We start from the raw sequence: 6,758 nt of genomic DNA, 5'->3' as shown, positions 1-6,758 counted from the left end.
AGTTATTCCGTAGCAAGTTGACTTGCAAGCCCATTCACTTGGTGGAGGTCATGTTGGGATCAATAATGTCACACAAGTAAGTTGTGGTTAGACATTACTTTTTCCAATATAGACCTTAGAAGCCAAGGACCTTAGTTTACCAAACCCATCTTGGCCTATTCGTAGGATGTAGTGCGAAAGTCGTTCAAGTGTAAGATTTGATATGATTGTTACGCGATACTACACTCATAAGAGTCTCTCTTGAGAATATTTTTGGAATGCGAGTAGTCGTTCCTCTGATAATATCCGAAAGATGGGATTATGACTATGGGAACCTTTTTGTAGAACATGTTTGGCAGGTTTAAACCTTAGTACACTCCCTTTGGGTGGTTCTTAACCTAAACTCCATGCTCGTGACTTGCAACAAACCCTTGATCCATGGTTGATCCGTTCAGGCAGTGCAACCTGACAGATGTTCAAGCGGATCCAGCAATCCTGATTGACATGCCATTGCATTGCATAACATCATCTGCATATTTGCATCCAACATCTCATGCTTATTCATTTGCAGGGTATTCCCTTTTTAAGGGGGGGCCTTAAAATCGAAAAAGCCGTGCATCGCATACCATGCATACTAACCCTTGTTTGTTTTGCAGGTGTCACCGCAGTGTCTAATGTTTGTTCCCTGTTTCAGGCAGTTATTGGTCCCAAGCGAGTTCACAGGTACCCGACAAAGGAAAACCGTCCACGACTAGCAATGGACCAGATACAGAAAGAACTAGCCGATATGCGTGAAAGGATGGATCAGTTCATGACATTGATGACTGGTATGGCAGAAGGCCAAGAAAAGCTGAGGGAATTGGTTGAGCAACCGAGGCCTGATCCAGAGGTGGAAATACCAAGTGCTGAGGGGAACCCTGGTAACCCTGGGAACGCTGATAACCCTGTGAACACTGGAAACGCGGGTAACGTAAATGTTGATGGAAACCCGGATAATGTTGGCAACACGGGAAATGTTGGGAATGGTATTGGCGGAAGGTACAATGTGAATCAAGGGATTCGGATTAACGGGCGCCCCGTTACTGAAGATTGTCAATATGATCAATTTTCTTTGCACGACGAGGCCCTCGAGACCACTCGCCGTATGGATGAGCTTGCTGAGAAGCTCAAATCTTTGGAGTCTCAAAATTCCTTAGGTTTTGATGTCACCAATCTTGGTCTGGTTCAGGGAGTAAGGATCCCTCACAAGTTCAAACCCCCTACTTTTGAGAAATACAACGGGGCTTCTTGCCCACGCACTCATCTCCAATCTTATCTGGGAAGGTTGGGAGCTCATACTGAAGATGAAAAGTTGTGGATGTACTATTTTGAAGACAGTTTAACTGGAGCTTCTCGTGAATGGTATTCTCATTTGTCTCGTACTACCATCAAGAGCTGGAAAGACTTGGCAGAGGCTTTTGTCAATCAATATCAATACAACTTGGACATGGCTCCAAATCGGACCTTGTTGCAAGGAATGTCTCAGACTGCCAAGGAAACCTTTAGAGAATATGCTCAGTGTTGGAGACAGATTGTTGCATCCGTCCAACCCCCTATGTCTGAAAGGGAGATGGTGACATGTTCATGAACACTCTTCAAGGCAATTATATCGAGAGATTGGCTGCTTGCCCGTCAATCAGCTTTGCAGAGATAGTGATTGCTGGAGAAAGGATCGAGAGTCTGTTGAAGATGGGCCGAATTCAAGACAACAGTGCTTCCAACTCATCAGTTCCCAAGAAACCGTTTGCTGATAACGGTCAGCGAAGAAGAGAAGGTGAGACGAGCGTTGTATATGTCGGCAGAGGCAGGGGCAGAGGACGCCCTAATTATTATCAAGATCAAGTGGCCGCAGTCACTATTCCAACACCTGTTCATCAACCGCAGTATCATCCGCAACAGCAACCCAGGTACAACAATCAACAACAAGGAGGTAATCCGGGTCAGCAGAGACCCTATCAACAACGTCCAAGGCAGGCGGACCGGGTCATTGAGCCAATCCCAATGCCTTATTCTGTATTACTTCTCAAGTTGATTGACATGAATCTGGTTACGTTGAGAACTCTGACCCCACCGGTCGATCCCAACAATCTGCCTAGAGGTTATGATGTCAACGCCAGATGTGCTTTTCACTCCAACGCACCTGGCCATACTACAGATAATTGCAAGGCTCTCCAGCTAAAGGTACAAGATTTGAGAGATGCCCAGTGTAACACCCCGAATTAAATAAGAGGATTATTTAAATTAAGTTAATAATATATTTAATAATTTAATTAAATAAATTGAATTATTGGATTATTATTATTATTATTATTTGGGAATAATAATTATTTGGAAAATATATATAAGTTGGAATAAGGAAAAAGGGTTTCAATTGTTGGTAAAGAGTTTTCACGTGAAACAGAGAAGCGGCTGAAAAGTGAAAAGTGGAGAAAGGGCAAAGAGGAAGAGCTAGAGAGCAAAGGTTGAAGAACGGAAAAGCTCGAAGCTTAGAGATTGCCGGATTATCTCAGGTAAGGGGGTTTATCGTCGTTTAATGGGTATTATAGATTAACATGTCATGGGTAGTGATAGCCGTTGAATTGACCCTAATTGGGATTTAGAATGCTGAGAAAATTATGATGAATAAGTTGTACGAAAACTGAAATTGAATCGATAATTGTATGTGTCGTGATTTTCCGATAATGTAGCTTTTTACGGAAGTTGAATCGGAGGTCCGGAAGTCCTCCCACGGCGGAAAATGCGGAGAACTCTGCATTCTGCCTTGTGTTAGCGCAGGAACTGCTGTTTTGTCTGCGTTAACCGGTTAACCCAGGGCGTTAACCGGTTAACACTGTTATAAATTGTGAAAATGTGCTGTTTTGCCTGCGTTAACCGGTTAACCCAGGGCGTTAACCGGTTAACACTGTTGCGTTTTGCCAAAAAAATGTATTTTTGTCCTGCGTTAACCGGTTAACCTAGGGCGTTAACCGGTTAACACTGTTGCAGTGTGGAAAAAATTGTTAATTTTTATGTTGTGAACACAATTGGTGATTGGCCTATTGTAGGAAATTGTGATGAGTAAATTTGTTGGGTTTATGTTGTGAAATGTTGATACAAATATGTTGAAAAGTTGATTATAAGTTGTTTTTGTTGAAAATACTGAGTTGTAGGCTGATGAGCCAAAGTTGATTATAAGTTGTTTTGTTGAAAATAATGAGTTGTAGGCTGATGAGCCAAAGTTGATTATAAGTTGATTTTTGTTGAAAACGTTGTTGTGTTGCTGTTATTATTATGTTGTTGAAAATTCAAGTCGTACATGCCATATACATTCATATGCATTAAGTCGGAGCTTTGCTCACACCACGTTGGCCTGGATTGGCAAAAATATGGAGCTTTGCTCACACCACGTTGGCCTGGATTGGCAAAAATATGGAGCTTTGCTCACACCACGTTGGCCTGGATTGGCAAAATTTTAAGTTGAAAGTTGAAGGCTTATGCCTTGATGCCCACTAAACTGGCAATGATTTTAAGTTGGGAGTTTTACTCCGAATGGTACCACATGCATGACGAGTCGAGTCTCATTTGAGTTGCATTTTATGTTGTTGCTGAGTTGCATTTTATGTCGTTATTGAGTTGCATTTTACGTTGTTATTGAGTATGATATTTGAGTTGATGTGCCGTTACTGAATGCATGATATGATTAGGGTGATTAACGTGTAAATTTACTTAACATAACATGATAATTTATAATGTTTGTTATATCGATTGAGGAACTCACCCTTACAACTATTTTTCAGGTAACGAGCAGTGAGTGAGTAGAAGCTAGTGCTTGGAGTCTAGTGTGGTCTTCTTAGTGGGTCATGCTCTGATAGATGTAACATCGGGACGGGATGTTTTAATTGTTTTTTTGTTGGTTGTTGAACCTTTTTACATGTAATATGTTATACGTTTTAATTGGTTGAGATGATTTCTATCCGCTGCGTATTTTTGAAATGTTTCATGGATGATATAATAAAAGAGCATGACAGTTGTTATGATGAATGATGTGATTCGAAGATGTGACACCCTTGTTTGTGTATTTACTCTGATAAATATTTGTTGTTGTTATTAAATATTTGGGGTATTTTAGAAGGGTGTTACATTAGTGGTATCAGAGCAGGTCGGTCTGTCCGGCCAGTTGTCGTGTCGTTACTGTCTAACAATTGTGTAATTGTTACTAGTCTCACTTTTAAGTTGTGTTGTAGTGATAAGTTGAAACGGCTGGAAGGAATGACGCTGCAATGGCTGCCGCAATGCAAGCAATGGCACAAGCTGTGCAGAACTTGCCAAATGCTGGTGGGGATGCTGGATCACGTAGCTTGGCGACTTTTCAGAGAGAGAATCCGCCGGTGTTTAAAGGAAAGCATGATCCAGATGCAGCCTTGGGATGGTTGAAAGAGATTGAGAGAATCTTCCGTGTTATGGATTGCACTCCAGCTCAGAAGGTTCGGTATGGTACTCACATGCTAGCAGTCGAAGCTGATGACTGGTGGCTAGAGACTCACGAGAGGTTGACCGTGGCAGGTGAAGCCATTACTTGGGATGTATTCCGTAGGGAATTCATGAGAAAGTATTATCCGGAAGATATCCGTGGTAAGAAGGAAATTGAGTTCCTTGAGCTGAAGCAAGGAAGCATGTCTGTCACTGATTATGCTGCGAAATTTGTGGAGCTGTCCAAATTTTATCCTCATTACACTGGTGCTGGTGCTGAATTTTCAAAGTGCATCAAGTTTGAAAACGGACTGCGCTCTGAAATTAAGAAGGCTGTTGGGTATCAGAAGATACGCATTTTTACTGAATTGGTTGATAGCTGCAGGATATTTGAAGAAGACAATAATGCTCATTACAAGATTGTCAGTGACCGCAGAGGCAAGCAACATCAAAACCGTGGCAAGCCGTATGATGCTCCAGCTGGAAAAGGGAAGCAAAGAGCTGCTCCGGCTCAGAGAGCTAGTGGGGGAGGTGCTCCTGCTGGTATAGTTTGCTTCAAATGTGGTCAGGCTGGTCATAAGAGTAATGTATGCACTGCTGAAGTAAAGAGGTGTTTTCGCTGTGGTAAGATTGGTCATGCAATAGCTGATTGCAAGCACAAGGAAGTGATTTGTTTTAATTGTGGCGAAGAAGGGCATATTGGAAGTCAGTGTCAGAAGCCAAAGAAATCTCAGACGGGGAGGGTGTTCGCATTGACCGGAACTCAAACCTCCAGTGAGGACAGACTTATCCGAGGTACGTGTTATATTAATGGCTTTCCTCTTGTAGCTATTATTGACACAGGTGCGACTCATTCCTTTATATCTTTGGATTGTGCTGTGAAACTTAAGTTAGAGATATCTGAGATGTTTGGTAGTATGGTGATTGATACTCCTGCGAAGGGTTCAGTGACTACTACTTTGGTTTGTTTGAATTGTCCTTTGAGTATTTTTGGTAGAGAATTTGGGATGGACCTAGTGTGTCTTCCACTAGTGCAGATTGATGTTATTCTGGGTATGAACTGGTTGGTGTTTAACCGAGTTTCTATCAATTGTTTTGATAAGACTGTGGTCTTTCCTGAGAGTGAGGAAGGAAAGAGTTTGTTTCTATCAGCAAGGCAAGTGAATGAAGAAGTAGCTGATGGGGCAGAGTTGTTTATGCTGTTAGCGACTTTGGAGGCTAAAGATAAACTGGTGATTGGCAATCTAGCCGTGGTGTGTGATTTTCCTGATGTGTTTCCGGAAGAGGTGAATGAATTACCGCCAGAACGAGAAGTGGAGTTCTCGATTGATTTGGTACCTGGTACTAGGCCGATATCGATGGCTCCGTACCGTATGTCTGCTGTTGAGTTAACTGAATTGAAGAGTCAGTTGGAAGACCTGTTGGATAAGAAATTTATTCGTCCGAGTGTGTCACCGTGGGGTGCACCAGTGCTATTGGTTAAGAAGAAAGAAGGTACTATGAGGTTGTGTGTGGACTACAGGCAACTGAATAAAGTGACGATCAAGAATCGGTATCCTTTGCCGAGGATTGATGATTTGATGGATCAGTTGGTTGGTGCAAGTGTGTTCAGCAAAATAGATTTGAGATCTGGGTATCATCAGATCCGTGTGAAAACCGAGGATATTCAGAAGACTGCTTTCAGAACAAGGTATGGACATTATGAGTATTCTGTAATGCCTTTTGGTGTGACTAATGCGCCTGGAGTATTTATGGAGTACATGAATAGGATTTTCCATCCGTACCTAGACAAGTTTGTTGTGGTGTTTATTGATGATATTTTGGTGTATTCGAAATCTGAAAAAGAGCATGCTGAACATTTGAGAGTGGTTTTGGGAGTTCTACGAGAAAAGAAGTTATTTGCTAAATTGTCCAAGTGTGAATTTTGGTTAGGAGAGGTGAGTTTTCTTGGTCATGTGATTTCAAGAGGTGGTGTTGCTGTTGATCCTTCTAAGATAGAAGCGGTGTCTAAGTGGGAAGCTCCGAAGTCTGTTGCTGAGATTCGAAGTTTCCTTGGTTTGGCTGGTTATTATAGGAAGTTCATTGAGGGATTTTCTAAGTTGGCGTTACCATTGACGATGTTGACTAGGAAGGGGCAAGCGTTTGTTTGGGACTCAAAATGTGAAGAAGGTTTCCAAGAGTTAAAGAGAAGGTTGACTATTGCTCCTATTCTGATATTACCGAGTTCGTCGGAACCATTTGAGGTTTACTGTGATGCTTCATTGTTGGGTTTGGGTGGCGTGTTGATGCAG

The sequence above is a fragment of the Lathyrus oleraceus genome, chromosome 3, assembly GCF_024323335.1.
Source record: "Lathyrus oleraceus cultivar Zhongwan6 chromosome 3, CAAS_Psat_ZW6_1.0, whole genome shotgun sequence".
Lineage (NCBI taxonomy): Eukaryota > Viridiplantae > Streptophyta > Magnoliopsida > Fabales > Fabaceae > Lathyrus > Lathyrus oleraceus.
This window is presented reverse-complemented; position numbering follows the sequence as displayed.